Source organism: Quercus robur, chromosome 3 (assembly GCF_932294415.1).
Source record: "Quercus robur chromosome 3, dhQueRobu3.1, whole genome shotgun sequence".
NCBI classification, from domain to species: Eukaryota; Viridiplantae; Streptophyta; class Magnoliopsida; order Fagales; family Fagaceae; genus Quercus; species Quercus robur.
The window spans coordinates 1,881,267-1,905,739 of record NC_065536.1 but is presented as its reverse complement, the minus strand read 5'-3'; the positions used below and the strand labels follow the sequence as shown (position 1 = coordinate 1,905,739).

Sequence of the window (24,473 nt, the reverse complement as noted above, 5' to 3'; positions counted from 1 at the left end):
CATCAAATTTCATTCATATTGGATGTTATTTTCTATTCGATTAATTAAATTATTTTTTATATACAACTTTAGATCACAAAAACTTGAAATTATAACATTTATTTGATGACATAGTAATTGATCTTTGATCTTCTTGAAATTTTGTAAGCATTAAGGATGTAATAAGAACATACAATCTAACGGTTAGATTTTTAAAATTCACACTTAATATAAAGATATATGATGAGTTTGTAGGGTTTCTCTCCAAACTAGTTTGGAAAGAAACTTTGTTCCTGAAACATTTTGACATCTTTAATTCAAAAATCAAAATTTTTCTGCCTTCCCAGTGCAAGTCACGTGAAGGTGCTTTGGAAACATAAAAATGAATACAAAACAGAGAGAAGCTGAGAAACCACAGCAGTGGAGAGGGACGGAAGAAAGAGATGAAAGCGAAAAAGAAGAAAGAAGAAGAAATAGAAGCAAAAGATGAAGATGAAGCTTGGAGGCCGTGACTGGTGACTTGTGCTGGGTTGCTAGCTTGCTGCTTCAACTTCGCACAGCCCCTACTTTGTTGTCTTTTTCTTCTCAGTTTGTTTTTTTTTTCCCCCCTCACAAATCTAGAAGAATCCGAAAAGAAGGAGAAAGGCGATATAATAATATCACTATTCCCAAATTTGATATCTCTCTCTTTTTGGGACTTCCATAACTGGGAAGAATGGAATGGGATTGAAGAAGAAGAAGATTCTATCAGAAGATTCACCATAATGCCACGTCTTCAATATTTGAGTATTTGTGGCTGCCCAAAGTTAAATTCGCTGCCGAACTTCCTTCGTACAATTCCATTACAGAAATTGGAGATCTATATTTGTACAATTCTAAAGGAATACTGCAAAAGAGGGATAGGAAAGGAGTGGCCCAAGATTTCCCACATTCCTAACATACAGATTGATGGGATCTATGTGCAAAGAGACGGTTGAGAATATGAGGCAGAGCCAAAGGTAACTTCTTTTGACGCTTCTTCTTTTCCTTCAGATTCTTCTTTTACTTTGCAATATATCAATATTATATTAATAAAAAATTTACTTGTTTGCCAAAATTTCCCAAAAAAAAAAAAAAAAAAAACAAAAACGCTAGTTGATGAATTTAGGATTTTTTTTTTTTGTTCAAAATAACCAAATCCTTCAAATAATTTCATTACTTAGCAATCTAACAAATTGAGTCCATCATTCTCGATTTTGCTATGTTGGAAATCGTGTGTTTGACACTCAAGTTTCATACTCGAGAGTTACACACTCGAGTTCTATACCCAAATCTCCTAGACCAGCCAAAATGGGAAATTAACCCTAATTTTCAAACATTATAATTAGTAGGCCACGTTTTAAACTATATTTTTACTAGTATCTCGAGTCTAAGAGACTCGATTTAAGGCCTATAAATTGAGTCTCAAAGAGTCGATTTTCATGGGTTGATCACGTCTGATGTGGTATTTTTTCCACATGGCGTCTACTTGGAAATCGAGTCTCTAAGACTCGATTTGTAACCCAAAAATAATTACAATCATTCATACTTAGAAGACCCAAGACCCAAAATGCAGAAACAATAAAAACGCAGAAAGAAAGAAAAAAGGAAAGAAAAAGAGAGAGAGAGAGAGAGAGAGAAGAAGAAGAAGAAGAAGAAGAAGAAATGGAGATGCAAGTTGCCCATGGTCCCACGCCGACCCAGGTCCCACACCGATCTAGGCTGCGCTACCCTGGCAGCGTGACCCAGGCCGTGCTACCCTGGGTAGCGCGACCTAGGCTGTGCGACCCCGGGCAGTGCGGCCTCTCTCTCTCCTATCTGATCTAGGTCTTTGGATCTTTCTCTCTCTGATCTGATTGTGCTGGATTGTTGTGTTTCTGTGTGTCTCTGAGCTGATTGTGCTGGATTGTTGCGTTTCTTGGATTTCTTAATTTGTTTTTTGGGTATTTTTGGGAATGGCTTAGAGACTTGAGAATTAAATTTTTTTTGGTTTATAAATCGAGTCTTAAAGACTCGATTTTTAGGTGAACGCTACATGGAAAAAATACCACATTAGACAGGATCAGACCATGGAAATCGAGTCTTTGAGACTCGATTTATAGGCCAAAATCGAGTCTTTAAGACTCGAGATGCTAGTAAAAAATATAGTTTGAAAACGTGGCCTACTAATTATAATGTTTAAACTACCACACACCCTTGGTGTGATGGTCACTTCACAAGTATAAGTGCTTGTGGCATGTAGGGGGTAAGGGCCGAGGTTCAAGTTTCCAAGAGGGAGTTTCACACACATATACACTAAGATTAGGTTAGAGTAGAATTCTATCTTGTATCAAAAAATTATAATGTTTGAAAATCAGGGTTAATTTCCCATTTTGGCCTCCAAGAGCAGAGCAAAGCAAACTTCCCAAATCTCCCTATAGCCACACCCTCTGATCTTCCTCATGCGAACCCAAACTCCTTCTTCCTCATGCGACCCACACCCTTTGATCTTCCTCATGTGAACCCAAACCCAGGCAGAGGCAAGGCTTCTTCTTCCTCATGTGACCCACGCCCTTTGATCTTCCTCATGCAAACCCAAACCCAGGCAAAGTTTCTGATGAAGCGGCTGGCAAGGAAATCGAGTTGTGGAGACTCGAGTTCCATGGAACTCGACCTCTTCACACTTGATTTAGCACAAGAAAATCGAGAATGATGGACTTGATTTGTTAGATTGCTAAATAGTTTCAAAACCTTGCTAACTAATGAAATTGTTTAAGGGATTTGGTTATTTTGAAAAAATCCATGAATTTATCTAGTTCTCAACCATTTGAATTAGGCAATTTATTGTTTAGATTGGGTTATTTTGTGATTTATCTAAAATTGCCTAATAAATATCCAAATGAATTTCCTTAGAAAGCTCATTCATTTGCATATGTATAGTATAGGAGGCCCGTTACTAGCAGGAAAGAAGAAGAATCTATATATACCTTGGCTTTGTTAATTGGATCATTTACTCATCTACTGTGAGGTATATCGATATTTTCTTCTTACTCATTTGTCTGCTTTCCTTATCATTTTGTCCATTCTTCATAATCTCATGCTAAATATTTAATTCATTTTGGCCTCATTTGAACCAAACATCTGATTCTAATATCTGGGCTTGTACATTTTGTGATGAATCAAATTTTCCCACATGGATGCACATATGAGAAAGGACGACAGAGGCAGGTTCTCTATCATTTCATAATGGAAGCAACAAAGTGCATCATGGAACATATCATGTGTAATCCATATTATATGGTGAGCTACGTAATTGACCAGTTTTCAGCTTAGGTAATTTCCCATGTTGTGTTTTAGGTTTTGAATTTAGTTTGCTAATTCTCATGGTTTAGTGTTATACATTGAGGAGATTGATGGAAAAAAAAGGTGTGTGGATTTCTTGTTTTAGTGATTGAAGAAATTTGTGTCATGGAAGAGAGGGAAGAGTGTAATGTTAGCACCAAGAGTGGAGGGGAATGAGATGAGAAATGCTTGCTTTTCTTTCTATCATTGTTAGTCATCCAATTTGGAATGACATTCAAAACTGGAACTACCTGAAATAGTCACCAATATGTGCAAGGAAAGAAGAAGAAGAAGAAGAAGAAGAAGAAGAAGAAGAAGAAGAAGGAAATGAAGCCATTTTACTTTTGTTTGCTCTTGGCAGTTCAATTCTGATTCACCTATAGGTAGATTTATATTCCTCTTTTTCTCTTCCACAGATGCCATTGCGTTTACCTTTTAATCCATGTTCAATAACTTTTATTTTCAACACTTAAGGGTCTAGGAATGTTTTGAATGCTTGAATCCTTTTTTCATTCAACAAGTTTAAGAAGAAATAGGGAAGACCCATGGCTCAAACCATGTAATCCTTTTTTAATTCATCTAATCTTATTGTTATAGAGTTATGTACTTGCTTTGTATCAAGCTCTCATGTCTATATTTTGTGCGTTTTCTGACTCAGATGCAGAAGAGTTTCATGGCATGAAAGAGTGCAAAGTGGGGGAAGCAATCACTACGAGATATGAAGATATTACAAATACATTGGATCAAGTAATGATCACAGAACACCATTCTTGGTAGTGAATCAAATTTTTAATTGATTTGTTGTGACTTCTTTTCTTTCTTATTTCCATCTGTCTCACTCAAGGAGTTTCCTCCACGGTGTGGTTTATTTCCTTCAAGATGTAGGAAACCGTATCAAGAGTATGTCTGATTTTTTTAGGCCTACGGCTAAAAACTAAAATGAAGATATTGCATAAACCAAGATTCTGCTTAGTTACATCAATGTAATGTATCTGACTTGAATATTATTAGTTGCTTAGCATTTGTCTAATTTGCCTTTAGTAGCACTGTAGTTTACCTTGATATCTTCCTAACAATTGAAAAGAAAGTTCCTTAAAGGAGGGCTGTAATCTCGTATTGATTATTTTCTAAGTAATTAATTATGGCTTAAAGCATTGTATATTTTCTAAATAAAGAATAAAATTTAATGAAAATAGAAATTGGCTTTCATTTTTTGCTATTACAGAATCTATAGAGGAAAATTGGGTAATGCGAAACAATTCATAGCCAATGAACACCGTTAGCTTTTTATTTATTTATTATTACTTTTTTATTTTTTATGGATGTAGTGATCCTAGAAGTTTCACTAGTGTATGTTTAGTGCTACAAGCAGGGTTGGCTGAACCTATAGGCAACTTAGGCGGCCGCCTAAGGCTCCCACTTGTAAGAGGGCCCCCAAGTAGTAATAATATAGTATATAATATTGTGTTCTCATCTGAAAAAAAAAAAAAAAAAAAAAAAAAAAAAAAAAAAAAAAAAAAAAAAAAAAAAAAAAAAAAACATAGTATATAATATTGTTTTCTCATCTGATGAAAAAAAAAAAAATAGTATATAATATTGTGTTCTCATCTGAAGGAAGGAAAAAAAAAAAACCGTTTCTCACATTGAGGTCACCATATCTTTAGGTTGCAGAAGAAAAGAGGCTCGTTTCTCATTTGAGGAAAAAAAAAAGGGGCAGTTTCTCACTGAAGTGACATGAAAAGCTAATGCAATCATCGTATTTTTAGCTTGCAGAAGAAAAGATCACAAAACACCCGTTTCTCATCTTGAAAAAAAAAAAAAAATTGCCCGTTACTTACATTGAAGTGACATGAAATCCCATCACCAAATCTTTAACTTGCAGAAGAAAAGATTACAAAAAGCAATAATCTTTAGCTTGTAGAAGAAAATATTACAAAAGGCAGAAAGAAGAAAAAAATCACCCACTCTCTGACTCTCTCCAATCTCCATCTTGATTCAAAAAAACAAAAAACACTCTTTTTTTTTGTTGACTTACTCATCAATTAGTGTTGGCAACAGACTTGATGTGTTCACAGATCTTCATTTCAAGTTCATTTTTTGTTTTCTCCTCCTTTGCCTCTTTCGTCTTCTTCATAGTTTGCTGGGTTTTTTTTTTTTTTTGGTTGAAGAGGAGTTTGCTCAGCTCTACTATTGCTCATTGTTGCTGAGTAAAGAGCACAAGCAGTTGCGGCAAGAGAACAAACACAGAGACTAAAGGATTTTACTTTACAAAAAGAGAAAAAGAGAAATAGATTTCTCTAGAAGGATGATCCGGGCCCTTAAGATATCTCTAGAAGCATCATCCAAACCCTTAGATTTCACTTTACAAAAAGTGAAAAAGAGCTTCAGTGGCTTCTAGAGAAAGCCTTACACGTTTTACCTTTTGCTTTTTGATTTTTGATTTTTTTTTTTTAAGAAATCAGATTTTTTTAGTGTGATGCCATGATGAACTTTTAGTATTTTAGTATTAGTGAATGAGTGAATCAAGTTTAGTTCTCCATATTTTGTTAGTGAAGAGTATTTGATAACAAAATTATAAATTTAGAATAATTTACTTTGTATTAATATTAATTTTAATTTTTTTGTGCAGGTTTAAAGTGTAAAGTGATCATATTAAGTAAAGCTACAATTGTGCTTTTTATAAACCAGGTTCTATTGTTTTATACATTAAATTTATATTATTCTAGTTAAATTGTAATTTTTTTTATTATTATAGATTGTATTTCATTTATTCGTAAATATTTTTTAATTACAAATGTCTACTAAAAAATATCTATCCGGATATGAAAAACTAAAAAAGAAAAGACAAAGAGAAGAACTAATTGAATCTCAAAAAGGAGCTATGGACAAATTTATTACTAGTAAAAAACAAAATCTTGCGGAAAATTTGAGTGAAAGTTTCATAAATGAAGAAGAAATTCATCAAAAAGAGTTAGAAGATAATGAAAATATACAACAAAATGATAATAATGAAGGTGGTCATGATAATGTTCAAACATGTAATGTCACCATTCTTGATAATGAAGCTCAAAATAATTTAGAGGAGAGTGAAACTATTAATGATCAACCTAATTATATTCCTACAAATATTTTTTGATCCAAGTCAATGGAAAACTATTGATATAAAATTAAGAGATTTGTTAGTAGAAAATGGTCCAATAAGAGTTGATGATCTAAACTTTCCTATAGATGAGAACTCTAGACATTTTTCTACTACGCATTATATTCAAAAATTACCAAATGGAGAGAAACATGATAGAAAATGGTTAGTGTATTCACCTAGATAAAGTATTTTGTTTTTGTTGCAAGTTGTTTAATTCAAAATCTAATACAAATCAACTAGCTAATGGAGGAACTAAGGATTGGAAAAATATTAGTTCCATTCTTAAAAATCACGAAACAACTAATGAGCATATTACTAATATGAATACTTGGATTGATTTAGAACTAAGATTATTGAAGAATAAAACAATTGATAAAAATGTCCAAGAACAAATTAAGAAAGAGAAAGATCATTGGAAAAAAGTGTTATTAAGAATAATAGCAGTGGTAAAAAATCTTGGTAAAAATAATTTGGCATTCCGAGGAAAAAACGAAAAGATCTATCAAGAAAATAACTGAAATTTTTTAAGTATAATTGAAATGATTGCAGAATTTGATCCAATAATGCAAGAACATGTTCAACGTATTCAAAATGGTGCAATCCATAATCATTATCTTGGACATAATATACAAAATGAAGTGATACAATTATTAGCAAATGAAATTAAAAGTAAAATTATAAAAAAGATTAAAGAAGCAAAATACTTTTCAATTATACTTGATTGTACCCCCGATGTAAGTCATCAAAAACAAATGACTCTCATACTAAGATGTGTGGATATTTCAATAAGTCCGATAAAAATAGACGAACATTTCGTGGAATTTTTAAAGGTAGATGATACTTCTGGAAAAGGTCTTTTCAATGAAATTATAAATGCAATAAAAAATCTTGAACTTGATATTAATGATGTACGTGGACAAGGATATGATAATGGGTCTAATATGAAAGGGAAAAAACAAGGGGTACAAAAAAGAATTCTTGATATAAATCCTAAAGCATTTTACACACCATGTGGTTGTCATAATCTCAACCTTGTCCTATGTGATATGGCTAATTCTTGTCCTAAAGCTATTTCTTTTTTTGGAGTAGTACAACGAATATACACAGTATTTTCTTCTTCCACAAAACGATGGAAAATTTTACAAGATAATGTGACAGGTTTAACTCTTAAGCCATTGTCACAAACACGTTGGGAAAGTCGAATTGAAAGTGTGAAAGCAATAAAATTTCAAGTTCTAGAAATAAGAGATGCTTTGTTACAATTGGCAAAAACAAGTGAAGATCCCAAAACAAAAAGTGAAGCTGATTGTTTAGCAACATATGAGATTGAAAGTTTTGAGTTTTTGCTATCTGTGACTATTTGGTATGATATATTATTTGCTGTTAACTCTGTTAGTAAAAATTTACAATCGAAAGACATGCATATTGATATTGCTATAGATCAATTAAAAAGTCTCATGTCTTTTTTTAAAAAATATAGAAAAGATGGATTTACATCTGCTATGAATTCATCTAAAGAAATTGCAAGCAAAATGGAAATAGAGCCTATATTTCGTGAAAAACGTATAATTCGTAGGAAGAAACAATTTGATAAGAATGTCAATGATGAGACAACACAATCTGCCGAAGAATATTTTAGAATTAATTATTTTTTATATATAGTAGATCAAGCTATTTTTTCAATTGAAAGTAGGTTTGAACAATTTCAAATAATTGAAAATATTTTTGGTTTTTTATTTAATTTTGAAAAACTAAAATCACTAGATAATGATAGTTTGAAAAAAAATTGTCTTAATCTTGAATGTTTTCTCACACATGAAACTTATTCTGATATTGATGGCTTAGATTTATATTCAAAACTAAAAGTTTTAAAAGAAGTTTTGCAAATAAATGATAACTCTCCAATTAATGTACTAAATTATATAAAGAGGCTAGAATCTTTTCCAAATACATGTATTGCTTTCAGAATATTACTAACTATACCTATTACAGTTGCTTCCGCAGAAAGAAGTTTTTCAAAATTAAAATTAATAAAATCCTATTTAAGATCAACTATGTCACAGGAAAGATTAAGTGGATTAGCTATATTATCAATTGAAAAGGAAATGTTAGTGGAACTTGAATGCAAAAATTTAATTAGTAATTTTGCCTCTTAAAAAGCAAGAAAAATAAATTTTAATTGAAAAAAAATATATTAATTTATAATAAAAGGCCCCGTTTAAAACTTTCGCCTAGGGCCCCCAAATTCGTTGAGCCGGCCCTGGCTACAACACAATCTTACCTGCAAATCTTTTCAAAATGGTTTTATGGTATCTGTTTGTACTCTCATTCCTTTAACCGGTTATATTGCAGGTTGAACTCAAAACCACGGTCCATATAGGTAAGCACAGCTTGCTTAAGAGGGAATGGTTATGCAAATGACTGAAATTTTATTTTTTGTCACCATTATTGAGAGAACAGGAGATTTAGTAGCACCTTTGAAACTGTCTACAGCATTCAGAATTGAGGAATATACTAAAAAGATCTTCACCGCCATTAGTAACTTCAAGATTTAACTTTTCAATGCTGCCACGACCTTGCAAACTGCTCCAGTATATCTGTTTGATAGTTTTTCATTAGAATCTCATTAGTTTTACTTCATGGGAGTAGACATAGCTCAAGAGCGGCTTTTGTGGTTTATGAGGTAATGTAAATTGATTTACCATTTTTTTATTTTTTTATTTTATGGAGCTAAAATTGGAATTTTTTAAGTTCCCTGATTTTGAAAGGACTGGACCATGTGATATTAAGAAGTTGCAATAAAATTATAATATATACATATGAAACTTGTGTTAAAGAGTACTCTTCTCAGTAGGAAATTTGGAGTACTGTCAAAAGATTTTGCAGCTAAATCTCCTAAAATTATTGAAAATGTCCCATCTAGCTCATCTCCTAGTGTAATCTATGATTATATCTCTAAACAATCTTCTTTTGTTTGTCATTCATGAATTCAGATCATAGACAAAGTACTCTAGTTGTTACAAATAGCATTAGATCAACAGATTAACATATACCCTATGGGCAGATTATTTACAACGGATGAGGAAGATAAGATCAATCTGAAAGAGGAAACCCCATCAAGGATTCAGTGAGGAAGGAAATGAGAACGAGCTTGACACCACCACTCACAAAGGAAAGTGAGGAAGATAATGTCTCGCAAAATATCTTTAACTTCCATTTGTTTGTTTGATTATCAAATCCATACTTATTGCTGCTTCTCATTTGAATAAAGTCTTTGGTAGCTCTGTTTTGTCGTAGGAATTAGGATTATATTTTCTGGGTTATTTTTATGCTAATCATCTTGCATATGAGTTAAATAAGTTGCAAGGCAAAGTAGTAAAGTTTATTGTAGGAATTACTATTCTGCCGCTGGATATAGTCTGTCCCCTATTAGTCATCTTTTTTTAAGTAGTCTTTTGATTGCTCGTGTGTTGTGCGTGTGGTGCTCATCCCTTGTATAATGCATAAACATTGAAATTCCTCGTAACATGTTATAGCTCTTTGAATTTAAGGTTAGGCTACTATATATTCACTTTAGATCATTATCATTGATGTCCATTGTGATTAAAAGTATTATTATTCTAATCACTTCTAATGATGCCTGTTAACCTGAATAAGGCTTGAATCCCAGCCACTTGAAAAGATTCCATGCTTTACAATAGAGCTCTGAGGACAGAGAAAGGATATTTGGTGAGAACTTGGGGATGCGAGCATGGATTTTGTACTGCCAAGGGAAGTAAGTTTTTCCCCAATGACCAAATTTCCTCGAATTGCTTCTTCATTATTCCTCTGCTGGCTTTTTAGTTTCATATATCTTTCTCTACATTAATCTGTTGGGTATGGTTGTCACTCATGATTTAGATCACAGATGAAGTAAATTTTGTTAGTAGCCAGAGAGTGTTTGAAGTTACAAGCATGGAGAATGGTTTATAGTGATGAAGATTTAAGATTGACCTCAAATTTCATCTATTATGCCTTTAATGTCCTTTATATTCTCCTCATCATCATGTTTAAATTGCAGGTCTGCGTTTTTATTTTATTTTCTTTCTTTCTTTCTGTTTTTTCCTCATAATTAAGGTACTTTTCTGTTAGCTTTTTTAAAGTTATCTAAAAGCTACAATATATATATATATATATATGTATGTATGTATATATATTCTCCTATCTTCTTTGTGTGTGTAATCATCACCATGAATTTTTACATTATTCCAATAAAATTGCTCGACATCATTCCACCATGTGGTTATATAAGTTTTAAATATAGTCAATGAATTGCTAATTTATGTCGATCTTGCACAATTTGGAATTTTGGTAAATATTGTTGCCTTTCCTTTGGCCTCAATTCAATATAATGCTACATTGCATTAATGGTCTTACATCAAGCACACAGAAAATTTACTATGATAGTCTGTATTGTGTACTCCTTTTTGAGAATTTGTGGATGAGGAATAAAAAAACCAGATTGATCTTGGGATGGGTTTGAGCTTAAAACTTTAATTGTTTGCTGATTGATGATTACTTTCAATTGATAGAATCATTTTGATGTCAAAATAAAAAATTTCCTTTGTATTTGTGGTAATAATTTTGTTGAATTTTTTTATTTCCTTTGAAGCAACAACTTGTTTGTAAAACTTGTGCAGTCTAAACCTATTGGAGAAGTATAGTTTATACTGGTCAAAGCTGTTAAGCAACAACGCACCTCAATATCCATGCCTTACATTCTGGTGGTCAAAGATAGCTAATTGAGAAAGCTCCATAGGCAGAATGGCAAGTCTCTATACGGCAGAGCGACAGCCGACAGAGCTCCCTTTCTCTTCTCGCTGAAGCTCTGTCCTTGTTTGCAAAGCTCTATACTCAATTCATACACACAAATGCTTCAAGATCAGGCTCTAATCAACAATATAAACGTAACATGTCATGGATGTCAAGATGAAAAAATGTCGAGCAGTGACATATGAATAGGAAACCTAGCAACTGGCTTTATGTATAACTGTAAATTTTTCTTTTCCTATCTTTTTGTTGTTTGAATATGAATGACTGGTTATCAAGTTTGTCATTATAGGACGTGGTTTCGAAAGTACTTAAATTGCCTGTGTTAAGAAGTAGAATTTATTTGTATACTCAGATATTTCTTTTAAATTTCAATTTTTTGAAACACTACTAAGAATATATAATTATGTATATATATATATATATATTATGTGTATTTCTGGGGAGAAGCCCAAGCAGTGGGATTCTGTTCTTGCTGTGGTTGACAGTGATTCCAAGATGTCTCACCTACAGATCCGTTTCTGGATTTAGGCCCTTGGAGCAAAATCTTCTTGTTTGCATATATTAATCTAAGTTGCACGGACACGGACACGACACAGACACAAACACGGGGATATGGCAATTTTTGAAAAATAAGGACACGACACAGCGGTTAAATAATTAATTAAATTTTATATTTAGGCATATTTTTTTAATATTTTTAGACAAAATATATCTATTTTTAGAATTTAAATTATGTAAGAACTACAAATAAGTAAACTAACACGCAAAGTATTACAATAATACACAAAATCTTCAAGCACTTTCAGTATTCATTTTAGTAAAATCACCTACAATATATAATTTTAATAAATAAATAAAACTATAGTAGGACACACAAAAACAAATTTATAAGTTATAACTAATATTAAAAAAAAAAAATATATATATATATATATATATATAAAAAGGGACAGAAGGCACACAGGCCACAGCAGTAGTTAAAAAAAAAAAAAAAAACACAAAACAAAAACAAAACGCGTTATAATAAGTAAGTAATAATACATTCAAGTTAATATCGTAAAGAAAGAAAGAAGAAAAAAAAAACAGAGAGAGAACAGAGAAGAGATCGGTCCGCGCCGAGAGAGAGAGAGAGATCGGAAGGGACAAAGGACAAAGGGCATGGCGTCGACATTGGAGCTTGCCAATCGGCCCGATCTAACTCCGGCGAGGGACAGAAGGCAGCAGAAGCGATAGAGGGAGGGTGGCTTGAGAAGAACTTGAGATATGGTTTCAACTTTCAGTCTAAGAGACTCTAAACTTGCTATATTATTTTAGGGTTATCACAAAATCAATGGTATTGGTAAGTTCACCAGTCAAAATTTGTGATTTTTTTTTTCACTGTTGGCGTGTCGAAGGCGTTGGAATCGCGTCGGCGCCGTGTCGGAGCTGCGTTGGCGTCATGTCGGAATCGCGTCGGCACCATGTCGAAGCCGTGTCAGAGAAGCGAAAAAAAAAAGAAAAAAAAGGGACACCACCGGACATCGGAATCTGGCGCGTCGTCCCCGTTCCGGTGTCCAACACGTGTCGGATGCGGACATGATGCCAAAAATGGCGTGTTCATGCAACCTAGATATTAATAGGTATGTTTGGATTGAACTTATTTTCCTGAAATTGAAAACTGAAAACACTGTAGTAAAATAATTTTTAAATGCGTGAATAGTATTGTGAGACCCATTTTTAATGAAAAAGTTGTTAAAAAGTGATATTTGTGGGTCTCGTGTAGTGTTCACGGGACCCACAAGACTGATAAAAGCAAAGAAAAAGTAGGAAAAGTGCGGCTACTATTTATGAACAGTAGTCACTGTCCCCTGCTGCAGCTGACCAAAAAAAAAAAAAAAAAAAGAAAAGAAAAGAAAAGAAAAAGAAAACGCAACTCAAAACGCAGACGTGAGATTCATTGTTATCCAAACGTTTTGTGAAGCAATTGAGAGAGCTTCATAGGCAGAATGGCAAAGCTCATTATTGTAGAACAACAAAGCTCCCTTTCTCTCCTCCGTGAAGCAAAAATGCTTGTAGATGAAGCTCCAGTCAACATTGTGAATGTAACATGCCATGGATGTCAAGAAGAAACATCGTCAAGCTATACTTCTGTCAAATTTCATTTTTCTGATCGTGAATAACCAAATATGAAACATTGCAGCTGAAAGACGCACTGGAGTCTTAATAATCTTGAATCAGCCAGTTTGTTAAAGGTCAAATCAACAAGGTGGCTTTAGAAGCCGGTTGTTTATATATATTTATGTTGTTCACATATGTTGCGCTTTTGTGTGGACCTGTAAATGTAATCAAATGATCAAAAAGCCTAAATGGCTAGATAGTGCAGCTAAAATTCAAGTGCCATTTGTTTGATTTTTGATAATCCTTTTGACTTTTGAGGAGTTCGTACTGATGAGATTCAATTGCATTGTTGAGCATGTGAAGTATTGTATTGTGAATTTGTATACACCCATTACCTATTTTAAATTTCATTAGAAGTCGTCTTGAACATGATCAAAACTCTTGAACCCAAATATCTCTCCCCCTCAAAGAAAAAAAATGCTTGTCAAGTTTTCCTATTCCACAAGAGTTGAACAGCTTTCCATTAGCATGGACGGACCCACGTATGGGCCCATGGGGCCCGGTTCCTTCTGGACATTACCCAAAAAAAAGAAGAAGAGATATATATATATATATATATATATATAATATAACCTAATTTAATTTAGACCCAAGAAAAATTAGAGTTGGGCCCCCTTGCTTCAAAAAGCATGCCCCTTCAAAACTAAAATCTTAACCCAGCCCAAATACAACATTAAAGCCAAACAAGGTCATAATCCAGTCAAAACAACAATAATTATCAGTCTCCAAAAAAAAAAAAAACCCAGCCCAAACAACAATCTTTCAGCCATTTTTATAAATTACAACCCAGCCTAACAAGCCACTATTTTAGCCCAAATTCACCACGTTGATTCAAGGAAAAAAAAAAAAGGGCATCAGATTGATGGTGCCGGCAGAGGATAATAAATTTATAGTGGTGTTAGTGTGGCAACAATGTGTATAAGTTGAATATTTAATATTCTATTGATACTATTTTTGAGACCAAAAAAAATTGAAAGACAAATCACAAAAACAAAGATAAAGAGATAAACAAATACATCATAAAATAAAAATGTTGCACATCATAATGCTTTAACTATTATTTTGAAATAAGATAAATTTATGAAACTAATAAATCTATAAATTGAGAAGTTTAAATTTATAATTGATGTATCATGTGTATCACCCACATTCTTGTATTTGCTTTTACTCAGTAATAACAATTACTCCTTTTGTAAGATAATAAACATAATTTTTTTTTTTTAGTCTTTGATGTTATACATTGAAAGGGACAACAGTTTCGATATTTAGTTTACATTCAATCATAAATGATTTCAAAGATTTAAGAGAGCACCAAGTTCCCTTTTCGTAGGTGACTGCATTGTCATGTATTAAGAAACAATGGTGTTTTGTATCTTTTGTCTTTATTGGTAAATGATTAAATCTTAATGTAGTAAGAAATAATGATTTTGTATATTTGTTTTAGATGATAGTTTGTTAATACTATCTTAATGTAGTAAGCAATCCTCTCCACTTAAAATGGACATATTTCATGGTTTGGATTAAATATTATAAATTTAAAAGTTTATCAATTGCTTTACCATTTAAAATTCTGATGCGGCAAATGTTTGATCTAAGAAATAAAATGTACAGTGAAATGGATTCTCTCTTGTGATTTGAAACTAACATGCAAACCAATTAAATTTAATTTCTTTGAGGTGTCCAACTAGTAAACATATACATATATTAAAATTATAGTAAGGAAGTGGAGATTTTTCAAGTAATACCGGGGACATGAATAAAAATCTTTTGTCCCATATTGAATAGTCCATTTTATATATCACTACAACAAAATGTATTTTTAGTGACGAAAATTAGTGAGGAAATATTTTTCGTCGCTAAAAATATAGCTTTAGTGACGAAATATGAATTTCGTCACTAATAATGAAAAAAATTATAACATTTTGCGACAAAAAATAAATTTCGTCGCTATTGTGATCTGAAAAATGGGGGCCAGTGGAGGGAAACTTTGGCACGAGTTTAATTAATCTATAGTGACAAAATATTTCGTCGCTAAAAGTTGAAATTTTTAGTGACAAAATATTTCGTCACTGTAGGTATTGTTTTGGATAGTATTAGTGACGAAAATCATTTCGTCACTATAAAGAAGAATTAGCGAGGAAAAAAATTCGTCACTAAAAATAATAACAGTTTTGCACTTATATGTTTTTAGTGACGAAATCACAATTCGTCACTAAAAGTATGATTTAGTGATGAAATATGAATTTCGTCTCTAAAAATCTTAATAAAGCCTAGGTCTTTAGTGACGAAAGTGAAATTCGTCACTAAAAACTTAAAAGCCTAATTTCAATACAATACCCAGCTACCTCAAAACATTTCAACCCAAGCATTTCAGTCAAAAAAAAAAAAGAAAAAAAAAAAGCCAATCTGGACCAAAAAAACCCAAAGCAAAAAAACCGTCGCTGAAGCTCCGTTGAGTCAACTGTCGCTGATGAAGCTCAAAGGCGACGCTTCAGCGTCGCGATCGCGACGCTCAGCTCGTTGATCGCAATGCTCAGCTCGCCGATCGCGACATTGAAGCGTCGCCGTTGAGCTTTATCGATGAGCTGAAGCTCAACGTTGACGCTTCAGCGTCGCGATCGCGATGCTCAACTCGCCGATCGCGACGCTTGGCTCACCGATTGCGACGCTGAAGCGTCGTCGATGAAGCTCAACTCGTCGGTGATGTTCAGTTTGCGATGCTTCCGGCGACCCTTTGCCTTCCACCTAGCTGGTGACCCTTCGCCTCCCCCAAACGTGTAATGGGTATTTTTTTTTTTTTTTTCCTTTTGAGTTAATTTTTATGTTAATTTTTGTTTAATGATTCTAGTTCCTTTGGGTAATTTTTTTTAATGATTGGTGACCCTTCGCCTCCCCCAAACGTGTAATGGGTATTTTTTTTTTCCCTTTTGACTTAATTTTTATGTTAATTTTTGTTTAATGATTCTAGTTCCTTTGGGTAATTTTTTTTAATGATTCTAAATGCTTGATGTTAATTTTTTTGTTTAATGATTCTAGTTCCTTAACATAAATTGGGGTATTTTTTTTTTTGTGTTTTCATTCATTTAATGGAAATTGGTTTTTCTTTTCTGGTCTCTAATCCTTTTATGTTGTCCAAATTTATCTGCTTGATGTTTGACAAAATGCCTTAGAGAGTTGAGTTTGTTACATGTTGTGCTATATAGTTGACTGATTGAGTTTATGTTAAATTGTCAGGTCCAACATGGTTTAAAATTTATATTTGTGTAGTACCCTTTGACAATTTTGTTAGAATGGAGAGAAATGTTTGGTTGTCATTTTGTGAGAGAAAAATAAAAATGGGTATTGGAGTTTATTGACAACTTATACTTGTTTTCTTGGTAATGGTTTTTGTTAGTTTCAAAACCAGTACTCATGTATATGAAAATCTAATCTAAGCATTTCAAACTCATTTTTGGATTAAAAAAAGATAAAATAGAAGCAAGCTCTAGTACTACTCTGCTATTTTTACAAGCTTCTTCATAGTCTCATAGTTAATGGTTAAACTCATTGTGTAATGTGTACCTCTTTGAGATGCTAACATATATTTATATGCTTTTTAAATATCTTAGTTTAAAAAACATAAAATTAGCAAACAAGAAATTAAAAATTTTAGGCACCACCGGTGCAAAGGAAGTCAGTTAAGGGTCATATTCTTTGATTTGAATTACTACTAATAAGACTATTTTGTTTTTATAGTTATATGTAGTTGTTTGTAGTTATAGTTGATGGAACACAAAGCACATTATGGAATCTACACTAATTTGTTTGTTCAACTAATTAGTCCCTCCACCAATTATTACCATTATTGCAATTTCCACATTCCTTGTTTTTCTTAACTACTTTTGAGTTTAGTCTTTAGAGAGAGCCAAACCCAACACTTTGTTTTGAAACAGACACAAGTGAAGTGATCTCAAATGTTGCTGTGAACAAGAACTGGACACTGGTCATATATAATCATAAAGGTAAGATTATTCATATGTCTTTTTATGTTTTGCTTTTTTATACTCCCTTTGGTTGTTATGTGTTTGTTATTGGTTTTGTTTGTGCTTAAGCTTAAGTAGGGAGCTAATTTTGGTTGAGATTTTTTCTTTTGTGGGTTGCATGGTGTTATAAGGTGGTTTAAACTAATATTAAGAGTGTTTTTCATTTCTTGGAAATGTGAATGGACCTTGTTGATTAGATGTGATGAATAGTACTTTAATTGATTTTAATACTTGTAAACACTCTATACTTGTAATGTTTGTGATTAGTTTTGTGGTGGGTTGTTGTGTTGGAGTAAGCGGGTGGCTTGCATGGTGTTATAAGGTAGTTTAAATTCATATTGGGAGTGTTTTTAATTTCTTACAAATGTGAATGGACCTTTTTAATTAGATGTGATGAATAGTACATTAATTGATTTCAATACTTGTAAACACTCTATACTTGTAATGTTTGTGATTGGTTTTGTGGTGGGTTGTTGTGTTGGAGCAAGCGGGTGGCTTGCATGGTGTTATAAGGTGGTTTAAACTAATATTGGGATTGTTTTTAGTTTCTTGTAAATGTGAATGAACCTTGTTGATTAGATGTGATGAATAGTACTTTATTTTAACAATTGACTCACATTACATGGTGTGACTACTTTTTATGATGCATTATTTGAAACTAATTGTATTATATTACACTTGAAAATCTATATCTGCTTTCTACAACTTATACATTTGGAGTTGTAATTTTAATTCATTGGTGTGGCTACTCTTAATGAATTGTTAGAAATGTTTCTTATAACATAGTTAATGTTTTTACTTTACGATTTTAATGTAGTATTGTTTTTATATTTGTGTAGATTTCTTATTGGTGGCTTTTAGGGGATTTACTTTTGGCATTACTTGAAAACATATGAAGACATCTTTCGTTAGTTCTAATTATATTATGCTACACTTTTTGTATTGTTATAAAACATCTTGAGTTATTGTATGTGTTGCAAACAATTATTGTATGGAAGGAGTTTGAATTGGATATTTGTTTTATTTTTCACTTGTGGAATGTATGGATCTTTTTTTATAAATGTGTTGTGTTATTCAAATGTGAGGTTTTAATAATATAATGACAAGTTACAGGTTAATATCAAAGCCATGGAAAAAAATAAAAACAGAAAATAAATTTTAGTGACGAATTTTTTCATCACAAATATAGCAACAAAAAATTGTTTTAGTGACGAAATTTTCGTCACTAAATATAGCAAAATGTTGTAAGAAATGGTTTTAGTTGTCGAAAATTTTCATCACTATATGTGCCTGGATTTTCTTAAAAATAGTTTTAGTGAAGAATTTTTTCATCACTATATATACCCGAACATAGTTTTAGTGACGAAATATTTTCGTCACTGAATAGTGTTTTTAGTGAGGAAAACATTTAGTGACGAAAACACTAAAAGTTAAAAAAAAAAAAAATCAAATCGGACTTTTAGTGATGAAATTTTTCGTCACCAGGACTTTCAGTGACGAGGCTATAGTGACGAAATGAGTTTTGTCACTAAAAGTCCAATTTTGTCACTAAAGGTCCTTAGTGACGAAAAACTGGACTTTTAGTGACGAATTTGTTCGTCACTGAAAATACATTTTGTTGTAGTGTATATGCTCTACCAATTATAATCTGTCACATGTTTATAATAATAATAATAATAATAATCAAAGTTTAAAATGAAAAAAAAAAAATGGACGTATAGTAGAGTACAAAGCGGAACGTACACTAAGAATAAAACGTATGATTTTATTCCTAAGGACATCATTTTTCTAAAATGTTGACATAACTTATAGTGATTAGAGTGACATTACTCTTACCTGAATCCATCATTGACACTACTTTTATTATGTTATATACCAATTATTGTCAAAACCAACCCAATAGAATTTGATGCTTGAATCAATGATTTTAAGTGAATTCCTATCTATATTTAGATATAAATTAAATAACATCTATTTAAATTTATATATCATAATTTTTTTATGTAAAAATTACTCCTCTTGATTTTGAAATACAAAATTATTAATTAAATTTTTGTATCTATCTTTTAATTTGATAACAACTAATACACTCTTCTTACTTTTATGCATAAAAATTATTGCTCATCTTTATGGTCAATGATAATTTGTCATACTTTACTTACTACAAATATTTTAATAAAATAGTTTAGGTTTTTTAATGGGATTGCCTTTTTATTGATTTAATATTAGGGGGTCTTTATATATATATATATATATATATATATTCGTTAGTTAAGAAATGAGAAATTCGAACATTTGTACATCTTCGATAGAAACAACCTTATAAAAACAATTATTACACTACTCCAATTAGGTTTTTTTGTTGATATTTAATTTATTTTAATAATGAAACCTATCACAATAAATTATGTCAGTAGCTATGAAAAAAAGAATTACAAAAATATTGTGTCCGAAGGAAAGAGTATATCATGTGTTTGAAGGATTATCATTTTCAGTGACGAAATGAGTTTCATCGCTAATTAGTAGATTTCGTCGCTAAAGGTCGTTGGCGACGAAAAACTGGACTTTTAATAACGAATTTTTTTGTCACTGAAAATAGATTTTGTTGTAGTATAGTTGCAATGGGAGAAGGTCATTTGAATCGTAAAGGCTTCTGTTAAAAATATCAGATTGTGTTAACCAATTGAGCTATATGACTCTTTATTAGGACACATTTTTTGTACCATAATTTCTAGTGCAATTGTGATATATGCGACTGTGAGTGAAAGAGTAAAAATGTTAGGTCAATCAATATGATAGTAATGGTTCTTAAATCACAGTCACATGTGTTATTAAATTGGAGCAAAAAATGTGAAAGATGAGATCTGTTATTTTTATTTCGCACTAACATGCATTATTACTAAAGGAAGTACCTATAAAGTGAAGCGGCAAACGATGATGCTGTGTGAAAACATAATAACGATGAAGCATGGAGAAAAAAAAAGCTGATATACAGCAAAGCGAGGCAATTGGAATTTCCTTTCGAATCGCTAAGTCGAGTGGCCACTGCAGCTCAAAGTCAGCTATGATTCTATCCACCGGAGGGTTGAGTCGATCCAGGTGTTCTTCAACAGGAGCTTCCATTTTCGCCTTCACCACTTCGTTGAAGGGTACAAAGTCACCCATTTTTCACGCTCGACCACGTTATGGATGGTAGCAAAGCGAATGGTGGTGTTACTGCTATCATTTGGCTTGCTGGGGTCGGAGCCACAGATGCAGCTGAGCCACTCTTCAGTGACAACGATGGTGATGAGAATTCCATGGCCTTGTTTTGAAGATAATGACTTGCAGACACCCATCATGGCGTTGATGTGGCCTTGGCATGGGAAAGGTATCGCTGCCACGTGCCGGAAGGTGATTGAGTCCATATATATGTATATATAGACACACTTAAACACACGAGGTATAGAGGGATGACTAAACTGTATTATCTTTCTAGTTTTGCTTCTCTGCCTTCAACATACCAAGCTTTTTATAGGCGATGGACTTCAAACTATTATACAATCTAGCATGTATTAACAGTACACTCATGAATTATTTTATAGATATGCATAATTTGTAAAATATAAACTATGTTTCTTTAATCCCATTTGTGTCTTCGTTGATACCAGTATTCGTGGTTGTCGGTTGTGACCACTTGGATTATAATAGTTGAGAAGGAATTTTCAAAGTTATCTTAGGAGACACATCTGCAAGGAACAGACAAGGAAAGGTTATTGTTATTTAAAAAAAAAAAAAAAAAAAAAAAAAAAAGGTTATGCTAAGAGTTAAGAGGAAACTAGTCGCTATAAACTATGCGATGTGCATGAAAGTTTTTTTTTGAAGTTAATAACTATATATATATATATATATATAACACATTATAATTATGAATTTTCTTTATTAAGAAGATTAAAAGTAAAATATGGATTCTAATTAGCTTAACTAGTAAAGCATTTTGTTGATGAATAAGAGAGATTAGGGTTGAATCCCACTTATACCAAAAACCAATTGGTATCTTGGCCTAACGATAAAGAAAAATTATTAAGGAATAGATGCTATAGATTGAAGTATTATCATAACTATAAATAAAAAAATAAAACATGTAAAACAAAACAAACTTTCTCAAGAACTCAAAAGGTAAGTTGAGAAAATATTCATTTCTAAACAATATTTACTTACAAAATTTTGTACATCATCAAAGTTCACTAGATATTGGCAATTAATACTGATTAAAAAAATCCATAAAATCCAAATTTCACACCCTATATCCAAAAAAAAAAAAAAAATGTTACCTCTCTAAACATTTATAAATCAAGAATTGTTTTTTGAACGTACACTTTTAGGATCCAAAACCTAATATAAACACAAATTGAAACAAAAAAGAAAGCCAAAATAACATCCAAATTCAAACTTTCTCTCCCTAATGTCTAAAATAAAGAAAAAATATCTCAAACCCAAATTAAAATGAAATTAATGTCATAAGATATAGTATTTGTAATAGTCAATTATTCAAATAATTGGTAAACACAATCAAATACATAGCCAAGTCAAGCATGTTATTATATAAATTTAAATTCTCACTTTCAAAACAAGTATTTACCCAAACTTTATATATATATATAAATCCAAAATTCATAAGAATGGGGGCTTGTGATGGGGAATCAAAACACTAAAATGTATCAACATAAAGTAAAGTTGCAAGAAAAATGTGCTAAAAAAGGCAAATAAAATAATAAATACATAGAAAAAAGAAGAAGAAGAAGAAGAAGAAGAGGAGAGAGAGAGAGAGAGCAAGAAATATATTTTTTTGTAGGAAGAATGTGGAATGAATTAGAGAGAAGTAATAAATTTATAAAAACAAAGGAATAAGGAGATTTAAAAAAGAGAGATGAAGAGTTTGAAAAAGAGTAACAGTAGGGTGAAGAACTATGGGGGAATAAGAAGAATTAAGAAAGAAAGAAAAGGGGTTGGAAGAATGATAGGGAGAAAGAAAAGTCATTATACCAAAATTAATTACTAAACCTCCATTCTATATATTGTATATTTGTATGGATATTAAGAGAAATGATATGTTTACAACATTTTTACAACAAATTCTAAGTGATAGGTTGTTACTAGTTGTTGTTGGGGCAAAAAAGTAATCTTAGTATTAGTTTCAAATTTGAACCAATAACAACTAACCACCTGTTATTTGTTATAAAAATGTTGTAGACGTAATATCTCTCAGATATTAATATTTCTTTATACTTCCTCCGTCCTACTTTTTTTGTCCTCTATTCCATTTTGAAATGTCTCAAAATATTGTTCTGTTTCTAAAAATGAAAGTCATTAATTTACTGATGTTCCTATTATACCCCTATTAATTTACTAATTCAATTTTTTGATAAATTTTTTTAAGGGTAGTTTTGGAAACTTATACATTTTTAAAAGATAAACAAGACAATAAATGATATTTCCTTAAAAAACTTGACTTTTCAAACAAGATAAAAAAAAAGTAGAACGGAGAGAGTATTTTATATTAAAAAAATTAATTGACATTGAAACTAAATTTAAGGATGACATTTGTAATTGTTGAATACATTGACAACTTTTCAAACAAGACAAAAAAAGTAGAACGGAGAGAGTATTTTATATTAAAAAATTAATTGACATTGAAACTAAATTTAAGGATGACATCTGTAATTGTTGAATACATTGACAAAGGGACACATGTAATCATTTGGAGAAAAAAGAGAACAAGTTTTTTTATGGATAATTGAAAAAGGCAATAGAAGGCAAAACAACTTATGTACATATGTATTTCAGTAAATTATGTGTTTTATGCTTCTAATAATGACAAATTTTTAAGATTAATTTAAAATGTTAGTTTTAGTTAACTCAATTGGTGAAATTTCTGATAGTTGAATAAGAGATCTGAGGTTCAATTTCCGTTTATACCAAACACCAATTGATGTCTTGATTTAATGATAAGTAGTTATTATTAGGAGTAGATGTCATAAGTTGAAACTATCTAAAAAAGAAAAAGGAGAAATAGTACACATCAAAATGCTTATTTATTTGGGTGTATTAAAGAAGCTCTAATGTCTATGATGTGTATAAAACGTTGTTTGCTATGTGACATCATAGGGTTTACATCACTCTAAAAGATAATGTATATAATTGATGTAGGCCTCGTCAATGGGCCGGGTCGGGCCGGCCCGACCCGCTTTTACTTGGCCCATGGATCTAATGGGCTGGGCTTAACGGGCTGTTGACTAGTCAATGGGCTGGGTCGGGCCGGACTGGATGGAAAAACCCTAGCCCATGGCCCTACCCATGGGCAATGCCCATTTGGGCTTTAGCGGGCTGGGCTAGTGAGGTGGGTTTAATGGGCTACTCATGGGCATTTTTAACAGGTCTTCAATGGGGTTATAAAAATTTAACCAAAAAAATTATTATTATATATTATTACAAACTATCAAATTGAACAATTAAATCTACTAAAAATATTCTATTAAAAAAAAATACTAAGACATACCTCTTAAAAAGGTACTAAAATAAGATTAATTAACTTTTATTGATAAGAATAAATAAGTACATTGAATTAAATATCGACCCTTAAAGGAAATATTTGAAGAATCAAATATCAATTCTTAAAGGAAATATATGAAGAATCAAATATCAACTCATTAAGGAAAGAATTTCTTCCAACCAACGGTAAGCATTTTTTTTTTTTTTAGGAATTTCTTCTATAATTGTAACTTGTAAGGAAAGAATTGGAATTTATCAAAGGAAAGAATGACTTTCTTTCCAGAGGCACAGAGGTAGGGCAACAGTCATCTTAGTAACTTTGTTTTAAAAATCAAAACTACTAAACTAATACCAAAATATATATTTATTATGCATATTGTATCACAATCATTCCAAGTATTTAGTGGTTAGGTGTGTGGTCTTTAAGTTTTTATAATGTCTAAAGTTCAATCCCTCACCCACCCAACCCCCAAATTATTTTGTTATAAATT

At 31.7% G+C, this 24,473-nt stretch overlaps 1 long non-coding RNA gene across 3 annotated transcripts; it reads left to right on the top strand.

The window, feature by feature from the left end:
• Positions 1-3,314: 3,314 nt before the first annotated feature.
• LOC126716642 (uncharacterized) lies at positions 3,315-8,945 on the top strand. 3 transcript variants are annotated; one of them, XR_007652211.1, is made up of 4 exons: positions 3,315-3,701; positions 3,793-3,877; positions 3,977-4,091; positions 8,813-8,945. It is a non-coding gene; the product is annotated as an uncharacterized LOC126716642 (long non-coding RNA). The 3 variants fall into 3 exon arrangements; XR_007652212.1 differs by having other exon boundaries at positions 3,316-3,701; positions 3,977-4,065; XR_007652210.1 differs by lacking the exon at positions 8,813-8,945 and having other exon boundaries at positions 3,320-3,701; positions 3,977-4,337.
• The last annotated feature ends 15,528 nt before the right edge of the window (positions 8,946-24,473 follow it).